Source organism: Ceratotherium simum, chromosome 20, assembly GCF_057802395.1.
Source record: "Ceratotherium simum simum isolate JZ-2026a chromosome 20, ASM5780239v1, whole genome shotgun sequence".
NCBI lineage: Eukaryota > Metazoa > Chordata > Mammalia > Perissodactyla > Rhinocerotidae > Ceratotherium > Ceratotherium simum.
The window spans coordinates 5,974,129-5,990,790 of NC_141919.1; the positions used below are offsets into that span (position 1 = coordinate 5,974,129).

Here is a 16,662-nt window from a genome sequence, read left to right on the forward strand (position 1 = left end):
CCATTTATGGGCCTCAAGTGAAGATGCAAAATAGGTTCCTGAGTGGAAAATAATGGTGTAACAGATCTCTGGCTCCTTTCCTGTTAGAACATCTCCCGGAGAAGAGCCCCTTAGCCGTGGGGAGGCGTCAATGTTACAGAGAAGGAATCAGAGGGAGAAGCTGGACTGATTTGGGCATAAGAGGATGTGAGGGTGTGGAGGCAAAGAGCGAGGTTGTGTCAACCAGGCTAGGGTTCCGGGACTGTGTGAGCCCCCCAGAACCTAAGTAAGTGACTGGCTTTCATGGAGAGCTTGGCCTTTTTCTTCCGCCTACCAGCTGCAGCCCCAGGGCCCCTCCTTTCTGAGGGGGTCCCAGGGGCTCAGCTCCTTCCACACAGGACGTGGGGAGGGCAAGGCCACGGGAAGTAAGGAGAGGCCCCAGGATGATGACCTTGGGCAGGTTACAGGACCCTTCCATGCCAAGTTCCTCTTTGGTGAGATGGGGGTGCTGATCCTCTTTGGAGGTTCCAGGGCCCACAGTTCAGGGCTGCCCCAGGATCGCTGGGAAGTTACTGAAGCCCACAGACCCCAGGGCCCTGCCACAGCTCAGTCTGCCTGCGAGTCTGGGTTGGAGCCCAGGAGGCTGCTGTTTAATAAGCTCCCAGGAGGACTGGATGGGGCCCGGGGTCCAGTGTCTAGGAAGGCTTTTGTCTGTTCCTTCCAGTGGGAAGTTGTGTGACTGTGGAAGTGCTAACTCCGTGTGAAGCACACGGCCCTGGAATCCACTCCTTTAAGCTGCTGAGGTTTGTCTGTATTTATTTCCTCAGGATGCTGCAGGCCCTTCTTGGGGCAGAAAGCTGACTCTGACCCTGGTGAGGCCCGTCCTTCCTCCAGTCCAGGCTTCGCCACTGACAGAGCCATGGCCCCAGGAGGCCTCTCCCCTCATAACATGGGGGCTCAGCTGTAGATTCACTGAACAGTCAATTCAACAGATGTTTACTAGCTGTACATGCTAGGCATTGTTCTAGATGCTGGTTGTACCACGTGGACAAAACAAACAAAGTCCACCTTTATGAAGCTTACATTTCAGTGGACACCATTTTGGCTAATAAGTCCTGCTCCTGTTGCTTATCAATGCCTTTGTCCTGGTTAATTCAGCTCACGTTTATTCATGATAATAATTTATTGAGTACTTATGTGTTAAGCCCTATTTCTGGTCTTCACACGTGTAACATGTGGGAGCTGATGTAGAAGAAATAGGCTCAGGTGTCTGCCCACTAGATTGGCAGAAAGCTCATTATCACACTCTTGGGGACATTTCTCCCTTCGGTATCATTCATGAACCTTTTGAAACATTTAAAAGGCTAAAAGGCTAAAAGGAAATTTCTCAAAACTTCCGTTTTCGTGTGGGGAAAAATCTTACTGCTGGTCAGTCATCTGTAGTGGCTGTTTCTTGCCACGAGGGGGCGCTGCTGAACCCAGCGTGTCCTCCATCCCTTTGACTCTGTGGTACTTGCCCCACCACCCAGTACAGACTGGTGGTCTTCAAAGGGAGGCGATTTTCCTTCCTCTGGGCCTCAGGCAGTCCAGAGTGCTCCTCAGTGCGTTCTCTGGAGCAATTCTTCACTCAGTTATTCTTTGGGGCCACGGCCCAGGGAGTGGGTCGGGGGACCTCCCCCTGGGATCCAAAACCCTGCCTCTCTTTAGTTATGAGACTGTATTGGGTAGGTCGGTGGAGAGATTGAGGAGACCAGGGCTGAGATGTTTTTCCTTTGCAATCCTCAAAGTCTAGAAAATGTATTCCATTCCCTTCTTGAGATAATGTTAATTGATCAAAGCCTTCCCAATTCTTTTGCATCTAAGTGAAAAAAAGTCTGATTAGTTCCTAAGGAAGGGGATAGGCAGTGAGGTGCCACTTTGGGGTGCTGCTGACCCCTGATTGCTCCCATCCGTGCAGCGTGGGGGCCGGGGTGTTAGCAGCAATAGTGCGGGGGGGATGGTGGAGTAGGGTGGTGGGGAAGAAATCTCAAACCTTAATGTATGAGTTGCCAATTCTCAGAGGCCACTGTGCATGTTGAAATATCAGTGAAAAAAAGGTTTTCTGTGGGTTACCCGCGGAGGTGTACATTATCTCATTTGGCCCCCAGAATAGCCCTGCAAGGTAGTATCATTTTAGCCGTTTCACAGGTGAGGAACCAGGTTCAGAGAAGTGAAGCCACCGGGAGTTTGGCAGTTGCGTCCACTGGGCTCTGACTTCTGACTGGTCCACCACGCTGTGCTCACAGGCTGCTGCCCTCTGTGACGCCCTGGACCTCCCGCCCCCGGCGCTCAGGCACAGAGAGGACGGCTGGGGGCTTGGAGGCCCCAGGAGTTTCTTAGGGACCGAGAGCTTCCGAAAGGACTTTGCATTGACAAGAACTGCTGGTTTGATTCCCGAAGCAGTGTGTCTCAGTAATGCAACGCCCAGAATGGGCGTAGAAGGGTCGCAGTGGCTGGAGCTAACGGACACGGTGATCGTGCAGCTCAGCTGCACGGCGTTGAAAAGTGGCGCAGGGAGCTGCAGGGGCAGCCGGCGCTGAGGGAGCTGGTGGAGTATTGGGTCTCTCCCTCCCGGCCCCGGGCTTGTTTACACTGGCTGTTGGGGACTTGAGCTCACAGGCCGTTCTTACTCTTACAATAATGAAAATTACTGGTGTGTTAAAATGCATAGAACTTCCGGCTCTTGCCAAGACAGAGTAGCAGGTTTATTTTCCTGCCGTTAACAGCTATGAAACGGGGCAAAATGTATGCACTGCTATATCAGGCGCTGGACAGTGGGCGTCCCAGGGCCGCGGTGCTCGAGAGGAGGAGGCACACGTGGTGCTGTCCGCTGTCACCCTGGCCCTTTGCCTGAGGCCTTTCCCAGACTGCAGGGAGTGGAGCCCAGGCAGAAAGTGGCCGTCTGGCTGGGAAGGACAGGAAGACAGGGGTCAGGGGTGCTGAGGCTGCTGGAACTGGCAGGTTCACAGGTGCCTGAGAGGAGGCAGCTGACGAGCAACACCCCAGAAAGCTGCTTGGGCTTTTCCTCAGGTTCTTTGCCACATCTTTAGCTGCATGTGCGCCGAGTGAGACCCTGCAAAGTGGACTGAGAACGGCTTCCAGGGAGCTGAGAGGCGAACAGTGGTTGTGGAAGCTGCACACGGGAGAGGCGATGCTGGGGTTCTGAGAGAGCCCTAGTGCAGCGGGACGCTTATTTGAGACCCCAGGAAAGCTCACCTCAGGAGGAAGGACTGTGTCATAGGAATAAGGGGCCTGCTCTAGGACTGAGAGCAAAATGAATAGACCTCCCTCAGCAAAGCCAAACCCCAAGACTCAACAGGATCAAGACGACCCGTTAGTAATTTAACTGCTCGTCAGGACAACTGTCACACTTTTAGAGGAATATAACAAAATTCGGAGTCTCTACCATTTACTATTCAAGTGTACAGCATATAATAAAAGATCTGTAGGTATGCGAAGAATAAAGTGAAATATGTAGACCTTCCTTATCATTTGAAACCCCAAACACTCTCTGTTGACTCTTTTTTTCTTTGAGAGTGTTTTAGTTTGAAATGATTCACGGAACATGGAATGTCTGGGCTTTAGCAATAGGATTGGATTTCTTTTTTTTTTTTAATTGAGATATAGTTCACATGTAACATTATATGTAGTCTCAAGTGTATAAAATAATGATTTGATATTTATATCCATTGGAAAATGATCACATAATAAGTCTAGTTAACGCTCCTCACCTCACACAGTTAAAGTTTTTTTCCCTTGTGGTGAGGAGTTTTAAGATATGTTCTCTTAGGAACTTTCCAATGTGCAATTGTGGGCAATCAAAATTGGCCACCCCCAAGTGTGTCTCTTTGGCTTGATTATTTTTAAGGACAAAAAGCCCTGAAAGATCCCCTAACTGCCTAAAATAATTCAAGATGCAAGGCCTGTCACAGGATAGGCCATCACCATAGATAACTCTGGGTATTGGTGGACTGGGAGGGTCCTCGCTAAGCCCGTCTGCATCAAAGTTCTGTCTCTGGGGTCACAGTGTCTATAGGTGGCCCAGCAAACGCTTGTTTATCAAACATTTGCTTTTCCATCTCCATGTGAATTGCCTTCTTCCCCTTTGAAGCCCCAAACCACTACCCCAACATCCTCCTTTGTCTTTAGCTGAAGATGGTATTTAAGGTGGCAGCTTCGGCCATTCTGGTGAGTTACTCAGCTTTCCTGGGTTTCTCCCATGTATACATATTATTAAACTTTGTTTGATTTTCTCCTGTGATTCTGTTTCATGTCAGTTTACTGCTTAGACCAGCCAGAGGGACCTGGCTGTACGTGACATCCCCAGAACTTATTTATCTTATAATCTGAAGTTTGTACATTTTGACCTTCTTCTCCCATTTCTCCCACCCCCTAGGATTGGACTTCTGATCCAGATCATAAGTTATTTGTTTTTGAATTGCTCTTAATGTTTTGGCTGATGTCTGTCCTGCTCATTTGTGTACAAATGCACCTCTGTAGATAGACTGGCCTCCCTAAATGGACCTCAGCTTCTTGTGGTTCAGTTGAGAGATGATGTTTTGAGACATATCTGAGTTTCCTCTCTTCCTTCTTTAAAAGGATTAATTGTCATGTTGGTCCAGGTTTTTTTTTTTTCAATAAGGGATTTTGAGAGATTGGGATGGGGTAGTGGAGGCAATGCATGGCAGAGAATTTTATGTATTTGGGAGAATATTCTAGATTTCACTGAGCATCTGGAACACTGATAATAAAGAAACTGAGCAAAAAAGTGTAAAATTTTCAGAAGAAATATCTTCTAGCTTTTGGATTCATGACAAGAATTTATAAGCACTTTTCTTAGACAACTTCAACTTGTGTTGCATGCCCTACGAATTCAGTTTTTACCTACAAAAACTGATGTTTAAACCTTTTGATTGTGTAAGAATCCTGAAGAAGCATGAAGAATGATTTTTGCAGTTTCTGTTTCTAGATATAGTTATTTGATCAGTTGGCATTTTTGGTAAAAAGAGACCTTAATGTAGACTTTTCCTTTCCCTAAAAAAATAAAATTGCTTTCTAATCAGAAAGGAGGCAGAAGGTTTCTGTTGGAGACCTTTTCGTTCTTGTTGCTATCTGACATGGGGAGATTTACTGTTCTTGGAATAAGCACATTTATTCAGTGAGGGAATAAAATCAACATTATTAATTATTTTAAGACAGAAAATGTCTTGAATCGTGAAACCTTTAATTCATAGGTCTTAATCTTTCTCCTCATTTCTAATGGCTGATATCCTGCAGGAGTATGCCTCTGTGCCCTTGGAATGCTCTGTACTTATTAATAATTGATGCTGGGTGAGGTGATATGCAGAACAGGGATTGCTCTGGCTGCTTAAATCGTCAGGAGGTTTTCCTGGTGGAAAAGCTCTGTGGAGAGGGTGGCCCGAGGTCAAAGGGCAAAGGCTTAAAGTGATGGACACGCATGGGCAGCTCCTTTCTTCTCACAGCTGTTGGTTTGACAAGCTCTCTCACAAATGGATCAGATGGTAGTTCACAGAGTCTGACCATCCTTCTTTGGATTCTGTGGACTCTGAAACTTTTTATAATTTGAATCTTTGAGAAAAGGCCTTTATTTGGGCATGGGAAAATTAGCGTGCAGTTGAAAAGAGATTTTAAACACATGAGCAGGACTGATTAGCTTTTCTTTTTGTCGATGCAAAGTAACCAATTACCGTTCTATACCTAAGAGAGAGATAGATACGAGAGTTTTACTTGAGCCAGAGGGAGGATTATAACCTGGCAAGGCCTTTTCTGTAAAGGAAGAAAGCATTCCAGAGAAGCATGGTTTTCAGAACAGTCTTATACCTCTTTAGAACAAAGACTATACATTAAACACACATATTCTTCGAATTTTCAAAGAGGTATTCAGTTTCAAATTCACAGGTCAACATGACTCAGAAGTTGGGAAAGGGAACTTATTTTAAGAGTACTAATACAGGCGTTACCCATAGGGCGATAGGGCGATACCACTAGGGCCTTACTGGCTTTGTAGAAGAGGAAGTATGCATTCTTATTCTAATTAGTAAAGCAGATGTACAATGTATGTTTGATAGGCCATAAATCAGGCTTTTTTTTACTTCAAGCCGAACCAGTTTTGAATCAGAATAGTTACCCCATGTACCCCCAAATGTGAAAATCTCTTGTCATTTTCTCCTGATTCTTAGGCCATTTCCATTTTAGTTACAGTAAATGAGGAATTTCTTAATGAGTTATGTAATGTTTGCTGAAGGTTGTGATTTTGGCAAATGCTGAATAGAAAAAGAAATTTCTCCTCCCCTGCCTTCCTCTACCCATCTTCTCATTGGGGCAGTGTTCTCCAATTGTTTGCCAAAAGCAGTGACACAACTGCCTTCTTCAGACGGGGACCTGACAAACTGGCCCAGGTTTCCACGCCCCCAACCAGCTTGTGTTGAGGCTTCTCCACAGAGACATCAGCCTCTCAGAGGGAAGAGGAAGGGCATCGCTCTAGAAAGGAGCTCATGAAGCTGTAGGTGAACCAGAAGGTCACTTAGCCTCACTCCGCAAGAGAAAAGTGGTCTTTTTTCACATACAAAGTGGTTTCATTGCTTTATGAAAAATTACAATGCTCATTAAATGTTCTATGCAGTACAACAAATAACAAAAAAGAAAGTAAAATCCAAACCCCAACACCCCACATCCCTAAATCCCACCATCTATGTGCAGGGGTCACCAAACGTTCTGCAAATGTCTAGACAGTAAATATTTTCACCTTTGCAGACCCAGTGGTCTCTGTCTCTACACTTGGATTCTGCCCTTGTAGCGGGAGAGCAGCCATAGACAATATGGAAATGAACAGGTGTGACTGTGTTCCAATAAAACTTTAGTTAGGGCCTGGTTTGGCCCACAGGGTGAGTTTGCTGACCCCTGATCTAGAGTCACCCTCACTTACATTAGGTCTCATCACTTCCCCAGTGTTTTCTCTCCTTCTCTCATGTGTCTTTGTGACTATATCCATAAAGAAGAAAAGGGAGAGCTAATTTTATATAAATGAAGGAACTTTTATAAAAACGAAAGCTATATTTAAAAAAAGACTCAATTCCATTTTTCTTGAATTTAACAGAAGAGATAAACTAAAACTGCAGGAACGGCTGAACTTCAGACACACGCTTCTTCACCACAGGTGATACTAGTTCCTAAAATAGCTCCTCTGAAATGAAGGGGTAAAAAGGTGATGAAAAGCTTGGGGATCCTTTCACTTTTTGAATTCGGTTTTCAGATTTGGACGGAGCAGCTGGCTTCTTGCTCTGACAGATGAGGAAGGGCGTGTTCTTCCACTCCCCTGGCTCCTTGGAATTCTCGTTTCTCACGCGATTGTGTTTCAATTGTCAAGGCTGAAGATTTACATCCTCTTCTGTCACCACGGTTATGTTGGCCCTTTGGTCTTAGATGTTTAAAAAGATGTGCTAATGCCCACCAGTAATTATTTTATTAAGGTTTCTCCATTTCCATGTGACTTTTTTTCTGAATTTTGATTCCCCTCTTATTGAGTTGCAGTTATTGCCCAGTAATATTTTTCAAGGACTTTTAGGAATTTTAATCCCCAATTCACCTCTTAGCTTCGTATTCGGAGGACAAATTGTCTAGTCGCAAAATCCCTGGGTTACACTATCAAGTGTTGCATAATTTTTATATCACAGCTTCTCCATCTTTTGAGTGATTGGATTTTGAGGAAAGAGCCCCCTCTCCCTGCCCCCCAGTGATGTGCAGGTGCTGCATCTCTTCTGTTCTTTCCTGATGGACAACGTCTGTCTTCGTCGCATGCTGGAGGCTCGCTTGTCTGTGTCTGTCTCACCTGGGGAGAGCTCTCTGGGCCTGAGGACGAGGTCGGCAGTGCTCCTCTGCCTTCTGGCGTTGGATACCGGGGAGCCTGAGCACAGCTTCATTTCCATCCCTCGGGGTCTCCCCCGCCATGCCTGAAGGAAGCTTTCTTGATTGTTGGAATTGATATCTTCTCGAGAACATGTCACAGTATTAGTCATTTATATTAGTTTTTTGCCCTTTTGTGCTGGAGGTTTAGTGCTTTATGTCATGGCAATTCTCTTCCATGTTGTTTTTTACTATCTTTTCTGTTCCATTTATTGATTTCTTTGGATTAAGGACACACATTATTGTCTTCGTTACTGTATATCCGTTCAATTGCTTTTATACCTCTGCTTTCATTTGCTATTGAAGGAAACCAGAATATGCCACCCCAAAATATGCCTCTTTAACAAAAAATTATTTTGAGCTGAAGGCAGTTAAGAAGCAGTAAATGAAGAAAAAGCTCCCCTATTTCAGCCTAAAGGCAGGAAATAAATTTTCCTTTTACTGGAGACAGACTCTTATCAGCCCCCAGATGGACCAGAGGAATCTGCAAACAAACCTTGTTAAACTAACCCTTGTGTTCCTGGTTAAGGAAGAGAAGGACTCCCTAGCCCTGGGTAGACTACCCCTAGCCCAGACCCCTTTGTCTTGTTAGTTCTTCACACATGTATTGTTTCTTTGTCTAGAAGAAAAAACTTCCTGCTCTGGTTACTTCCGGCCTTCAGTGTCTCACGAAGGCTCCCATGTACACGTGAAAATTCAATAAACTCTGTGTGCTTTTCTCCTGTTACTCTGTCTTTGTCAGTTTAATTTTCAGACCCAGCCAGCACCCCGAAGAGGGTGGAGGAAACTTTTTTCCTGTCCTGCACTGTGATTAACTCATGCCTTTATTCTGTCCGTAACTTGGTTTTTGGTTGTTCTCTTCTTCTCCTCACTATTCATACTTGGTATTTCTACAATGATGCTGTTTTGATCCTTGTTTTGTTTCCTTAGTTCCACCATCTCCCTCTCATTTCACTCCATTACTTGTTCATTTTGACTTTGAATTATTGCTTTATTAAATTCATGTTTTTCTTAAATTCTTTGGTAGCAAGAAGCACTCACAGGGAATTTGTCTCTCTTCGTTGGATTATAGTTTCTTTCCTTCTTTCGAGTAGGTCCTCAATCTGCCTCTCCTTCTCCCTGTCTTCCTTACTCCTTCTCTCTGTCCATCTCTCTCTTTCTTTTACTTTTTTTCTTGTGCTCTCATGTTTGCTTAGCTGCCCTGCCATTTCTTCTCGTCTTGATCCAGTGTGGCGTGAACAGCTTTGCCCACATTCTGGTCAATATAACGAGGTTACATGAGTTCTCTCAGACTCCCTACTGTTTGTCTCTGTCTGACTTGCAGTCTGAAGACTGAATATAGTTTCCTGCACTCTTGTCACTTCTGTGTGACCAGAACAGGGGGAGTGGAGGTGTGTGGCTGCGGCTGTGGGAGCCGTTGTTGGAGCCCTTGGCTTGTCCTCCCCCAGGGTGCACTCACCTGGGTGTGCTCAAGTCCCAAGGAGCACGGAAGCCGCAGTCTTTAGAGAGCCCCTACTTTAGTCCCGGTGGCTTTCTTGCCTCTTCTGAGATCCTGACCTCTTGTAGTGGCAGATAAATGCTTCTGCTCCTGAGGGTTTCCTCCGAGCATTTTCCCGGCTGCCTGTACACCTGCTCAACATGCTTCTCCCCAAATTAGCAGGTATAAGTGCACATTTGAGAATTTTGTCTACTCATCTTCTTCCCATAATGTTGCTTCTAAGAGATGGGGATTAAGTTAAGAGCCTATAATAGCTTTTCCTGTGCGACAAACAACCGCGGAATCTCAGTGGCTTACGCAAGTATTTATTTCCGTGTTCGGGAGTCTGCAGGTGAGCTCTGGTGGGTCTGATCTGGGCTGGGTTTGGCTGGGCCAGGCTGGACTCCAGGCTGGCAGTGTGTTTCAGGGGGGCTCCACATCTGTACTTTGGGGACCAAGATGGGGGGAGCTACTACCCGGTGGGATCAGAACAGGCTGAAAAGCCAAGTCGAGTCACAGAAGCACATGTAAAGCCTCTATTTGCATCATGACACTAACATATCTTCTGGGCCCAAACAGGGCACGTGGCGAAATCTCACTCTAGTGGGCGCTCGCCGATGTCACATGACAAAGGACAGGGAGGCAGAAGTCTGTGAATAGGAGGAAGCAAAGACTTTGGAATCTTTTTCTAGTCTACCCTGGAGGCTCCCCGAGTCTTTTGAGAATCTTCTGTTTCTTTCATTTGCTGCCACTTTTGAAATTTAGGGCAGAAAGTTATATTACTTTTCCTTGGTTAGAATTTGGGTAAAACTTTTTGGGATTTAAAAAATTTTATTTTATTTTAGTCTTTTTTTTTTTTTTTTTTTTGGTGAGGAAGATTGGCCCTGAGATAACATCTGTTGCCAGTCTTCCTCTGTTTTGTATGTGGGATGCCGCCACATCATGGCTTGATGAGCAGTGTGTAGGTCCACACCCGGGATCGGAACCCACAAACCCCAGGCCGCTGAAGCAGAGTGTGTGAAGTTAACTACTACACCACTGGAACAGCCCCTTTATTTTATTATTTTATTTTTTAAGAATTAGAGGAGGACAAATCTTTGATCCAGCCTCAGTCTGACATCTTTCCCTAGAAATGCCCTTATAGTCAGAAGGTAAACTCTGGTTTTTAATTACAGCCATTTCCCTATTATGAACCCAACTCTCTTCTGCTCCTATTGGGACTCTAGGTCTATGCTTCCCTCTGGGGATGCTTGACCCACAATAAGTCACTTTTGATTTGGCATCTCCTGTTCCTCTAGACATTTCTCTGTTGGCTATAGTCTTTAAATTATATTTTAACACCAACAGTAGGCATCTGCAGGGTGTAAATAAATTAGATTGTATTCAAAAGGGAAATAAAGTGAGAGTATTGGCTCTCAAAAAAGTGTATTTAATAAAGAGGCACTAGAAAAGTGATTAAAAGTTCTGTGTGCAGAATGGACTTGCCAACTGGTGGGGTCTACTGGTGATTAGTCCCCAAACTAGACTTTTCCACTCGGGGCCCCTCAGGATCTGGGGTCTGAGTTGTTGGGGAGATTGGATGAAGGAAGGATCTGGGGTCTGGAAGTTTTGTATTCAGACTTGACCCACCTACTTGTTTTCAGGTCCATGATTCGCTGGACCTGGGACCCAGGGTCTCTCAGGTATGCATTTCTCACACATGCATTTCTCAGGAGTACATTTCTCTGTCATGCATTTCTCAGGTGTGCATTTCTCTGTCATGCATTTCTCAGGTGTGCATTTCTCTGACATGCATTTCTTGTATGTGCATTTCTGCTGCTCTTTGGCTCTCTCTCTCTGGGCACTTGGTCTTCATCCTTTTCAGCTACACCTACTCTTCATCTACTTCCCATTTCCCAAAATGTGCTTACATTGCTAGTGCTCTCTGTCTTGGACTTCATAGATTTTTTTAAAATTCCTTAAATTTCTTGCACCTCAGAAGAGAGCAGAGGTAAAGTTGTGTATTCGGGCCACTGTGTTTAAGGTAAGGGTGTGTATTCAGGCCTTTCCTCTGATATCCCTCCTTCTGTGCTCCTCTTGCTTAGAATGTCTTTGAGCCTCCTCTATGTTTAATCACGTCATAACCTCCTTCCCAGTCCAGTTGAAATGTTCCCTTGTCCTCCCCTGATTTACAGAAACTTTGACTAAGCACCAGCTATGTGCTAGCTGTTCTGTTGGGCATTGAGGTCACAAGATAAAAAGACACACAGCTCCTATTCCTGAGTCTAGTTTACCTTTTAATGGGGAGACTGTCCAGTGAATAAGCGTCTTGGACAGTTGGATAATGAGATTAATTGAGGTAAGTGCATGAGAGCACAGGAGGAGTACCTAAGTCTGTCTGGAAGGGTCAGGAAGGCTCCCTGAAGGAGGGAGCATTCGGGTGCCCCTTAAGAATGTGTTTTAGTTAGAGGCAATAGTCTGGGTTAGCAACAGGACAGTGAGAGAAAGCATGAATCCTGCAGTATTTGACTAGCTCAATGTTATAGAGTGTGAAAGTCATTTCCTTCCTTTGTGTTCTCACTGTCATTTTAAAATTTTTGCTTTACCATTTTTCTGTGTGAAACCCGAATGTCGCCAAGTCCTCTGGTCTCTGTTTCTTTAATACTCAAGCACAATCCTCCAAATACAGTTTCCAAGATTTCCACGTCCTGGAGGGAAAAGGGCCCTGTTTGTCTTGCTGACCCCGAGCATTGACCCAGTCTCTTTATTTTTTTGTCCCCAAGCACACTGTAGAGGATTGTTGCGTGTGAAAGACTTCTACTGAAGGCTGAAGGAAAGTAGAAGGAATACTGCTCCATCTGTAAGCCCAGAAAGTGTCTTTTCTTTGTCCCGGGGCCTCTGTCTGCTGCCCTGCTGTGGGGGCCGTTCTCCCTTCTCTGTCACTTCTCTCCATTTCTTTTCTTCCCTTAGTTGCAAGTATCCCCCAAATTTCCTTCCTTTTGAGCTTCTAGGGGAAACCACCGAAATTCCTGCTAATTTATTAGGCAGCCTGTTTCACATTTCCTAGTTGAAATTAATTGTTTCCACCTGTCGGTTTCTACAGGCTTGTCTTCCTCAGTTAAGCAAATTTCACCCACCACCTTAGAGCTCTAAACTTGCCAGTCTTCTCTGTCAGATATAAACACCTAAGGTTGGGGAGCTTGACTCATTCATGTTTATTTAATAAAGTATAATGTTTCACTCATAGCAATTATTCAAATACATCATTCTCTATGCATTGCCAAAAGCTCAGGGCTTTGCAAACATGAGATTGCATTTAATCCCTGCGTGGTGGTTTCTTCAGCCTCCTGCAAGCCAGTTTGATTCTTCGGCTGTTCCTGATGGAGATTCTTCCAGTCAGTGACAAATGACAGAGGTAAATGCAGCCCGAGTCCTGAGACTTAGCACTCGGCAGGCCAGCATCTGTTGGAGTCCTGTGCTTCTTTTTCCTGTAGTACCCACACTAGTGACCGGATAGGGGTAAGCATGTCCCCTCCTCACGCATTGGGGATGGCATCTGCACTGGGCCAGGAAACGCCACTTGTCAAGGGTCTGCAGATGTCTGTGACCTCAAGTGGGATGGTGTTGGAGTTTTGGGTGCTTGTGAGGCTGTGGTAAAGGGGCCACTGGTAACTAGTGTGGACAGTCCTTCCCTGAGGGGACTGAAAGTTGACAGGACCTTCCCCTCTACCCTGTTTCTCTGTGATATTTTGTTCTCACCAATCACCTGAGGAACTTGGAAAAATTTTCCTTCGTTATCCATTGATCACTTGCACCAGGATTCAGTTTGGTCAGTTCTACAAAGAATCCTTTAATCAACTGGGGTTGGCCAGTGGATGTTCCCATGAAGGACACTAATGACAGTTTCTGGTTGTAAGTCCTGAAAGTTATGTGATGGGAGGAGTGGTCTCCTTAGTCATATTTCTTATTGGTGAGTTTTCACATCAATAACCACCCATCCAAATGACATGCTAATAATGATTATTTGTAGACAGGCTCCTGTTGGAAATAAGCCAAGTTTTAACTTATCTTCTCTCTTCCTATTAGCACCCCAAGTTTTATGATATCTTCTCTCTTCCTATTAGCACCCCAAGTTTTATGATATCTTCTCTCTTCCTATTAGCAGCCCAAGTTTTATGATATCTTCTCTCTTCCTATTAGCAGCCCAAGTTTTATGATATCTTCTCTCTTCCTGTTAGCTGCCTTAAGCATTTTGAAGAAAAGAACTTTCTTAGAAATAGAAAAATAACTGTTCGTAAATGCTTGAATCTCAAGCAATATGAGATTTCTGGGTTATTTATTTTTTTGAGGTAACGTTGGTTGATAACATTATATAAATTTCAAGGGTGCATCATCATATTTGGACTTCTGTATATACTACATCGTATTCACCACCAAAAGTCTAGTTGCCATCTGTCACCATACACGTGTGCCCCTTTACCCCTTTCACTCTGCCCCCTCCCCTTTCCCTTCTGGTAACCAAAAATGTGTTCTCCATATCTCTGTTTGTTTGTTTGTCTTCCTTCCACATATGAGTGAAATCATACAGTATTTGTCTTTCTCCATCTGACTTATTTCACTTAGCATAATACCCTCACGGTCTATCCATGGTTTTGCAAATGGTAAGATTTCATATTTTTTTTGTGGCTGGGCAGTATTCTGTTCTATGTGTTTACCACATCTTCTTTGTCCACTCATCCATCGATGGGCACTTAGGTTGTTTCCAAGTCTTGGCTATTGTGAATACTGCTGCAGTGAACACAGGGGTGCATATTTCTTTTCAAAGTAGTGTTTTTGTGTTCTTCGTGTAAATACCCAGCAGTGGAATAGCTAGATCACGTGATAGTTCTGTTTTTAATATTTTAAGGAATCTCCATACTGTTTTCCATAGTGGCTGCACCAGTTTATATTCCCACCAGCAGTGTACAAGGGTTATTTTTTCTCCACATCCTCTCTGACACTTGTTATTTCTCGTCTTTTTAATAATAGCCATTCTGACAGGCATGAGGTGATACCTCCTTGTGGTTTTGATTTGCATTTCCTTAATAATTAGTGATGTTGAACATCCTTTCATGTGCCTGTTGGCCATCTGTATATCTTCTTTAGAAAAATGTCTGTTCAGATCCTCTGTCCATTTTTTAATTAGGTTGTTTGTGTTTTTGTTGTAGAGTTGTACAAGTTCTTCATACAATTTGGATATTAACCCCTTACGGGACATAATATTTGCAAATATCTTCTCCCATTTGGCAGGTTGTTTTTGCGTTTTGTTGATGGTTTCCTTTGCCTTGCAGAAGCTTTTTAGTTTGATGTAGTCCCATTTGTTTATTTTTTCTTTTTTTCCCTTGCCTGAGAGGACATAATGTTCAAAAAGATATTGCTAAGACCAATGTCAAAGAACATATCGCCTATGTTTTCTTCTAGGAGTTTTATGGTTTCACATCTTATCAGTTCTTTAATCTATTTTGAATTAATTTTTTTATATGGTATGCGATAATGGTCTACTATCATTCTTTTGCATGTGGCTGTCCAGTGTTCCCAGCACTATTTCTTGAAGAGACTTTCCTTTCTCCATTTTATGTTCTTGGTTCCTTTGTTGAAAATTAGCTGTCCATAAATGTGTGAGTTTATTCCTGGACTCTCATTTCTGTTCCATTGATTTGTGTGTTTTTCTACCAGTACCAGTAATCAAAACAGCATGGTACTTTTGATTACTATAGCTTTGTAGTTTATTTTGAAATCAAGGATTGTGATACCTCCAGCTTTGTTCTTTATTCTCAGGAATGCTTTGGCTATTTGCGATCTTTTGTTGTTCCATATAAATTTTAGGATCCTTTGTTCTATTTCCGTAAAAAATGTCATTGGCTTTCTGATAGGGATTATATTGAAGCTATAGATTGCTTTAGGTAACACAGACATTTAACTATGTTAATTATTCCAGTCTGTGGTCATGGAATGTCTTTCCATTTCTTCGTGTTTTATTTCTTTCAATAAAGTCTTATAGTTTTCAGTGTACAGGTCTTTCACCTCCTTGGTTAAATTTATTCCTAGTTTTTTAATCTTTTTGTTGCAATTGTAAATGGGATTGTATTCTTGATTTCTCTTTCTGCTAGTTAATTGTTAGTGTATGAAACACAACTAATTTTTCTGGGTTGATTTTGTAGTCTGTAACTTTATTGTATTTGTTTATTATTTGTAATAGTTTTCTGGTGGATTCTTTAGGATTTTCTATGTATAAAATCATGTCACATGCAGGTAGTGACAGTTTTACTTTTTTGTTTCCAATTTGGATTTCTTATATATATTTTTTCTTACCTAATTTCTCTGCCTAGGACTTCCAGTACTATATTGATAAGAGTTGTGAGAATGGGCATTCTTGTCTTTTTCCTGTTCTTAGAGGGCTAGCTTTCAGTTTTTCACCATTGAATATGGTGTTAGCTATGGGTTTATCATATATAGCCTTTATTATGTTGAGGTACTTTCCTTCCATACCCATTTTATTGAGAATTTTTATCATAAAGGGATGCTGAATCTTGTCAAATGCTTTCTCAATGTCTATTAAGATGATCATGTGATTTTTATTCTTCATTTTGTTCATGTGGTGTATCACATTGATTGATGTGCGTATGTTGAACTATCCTTTCATGCTTGGAATAAATCCCACGTGATTGGGGTGTGTGATCCTTTTAATGTATTGTTGTATTTAATTTGCTAATATTTTGTTGAAGATTTTTGCATCTGTGTTCATCAGTGGTGTTGGCCTGTGATTTTCCTTTTTGTGTTGTCCTTGTCTGTTTTTGGTATCAGGGTAATGTTGGCCTCATAAAATGAATTAGGAAGCGTCCCTTCCTGTTCAATATTTTGGAAGAGTTTAAGAAGGATAGGTATTAAATCTTCTTTGAATGTTTAGTAGATTTCACCAGAGAAGCCATCTGGTCCTGAACTTTTGTTTTTTGGGAGGTTTTTGATTACAGTTTCAATTTCTTTACTTGTGATTGGTCTATTCAGCTTCTCTATTTCTTCTTGATTCAATGTTGGCAGGTTGTATGGGTCTAAGAATTTACCCATTTTTATCCAATTTGTTGGCATATAGCTTTTCATAGTATTCTATTATATTCTTTTGTATTTCTGTGATGTCTGTTGTAATTTTTCTCTTTCATTTCTGATTTTATTTACTTGAGCTTTCTCTCTTTTTTTTAATGATTCTGGCTAAGGGTTTGTCACATCTG

General features: G+C 43.1%; 1 long non-coding RNA gene across 1 annotated transcript in view; it reads left to right on the forward strand.

The window, feature by feature from the left end:
• Positions 1-16,662, forward strand: part of LOC147914335 (uncharacterized) — a 152,195-nt gene that overhangs the window by 14,620 nt on the left and 120,913 nt on the right. The gene's annotated exons all lie outside the window — the stretch shown is intronic.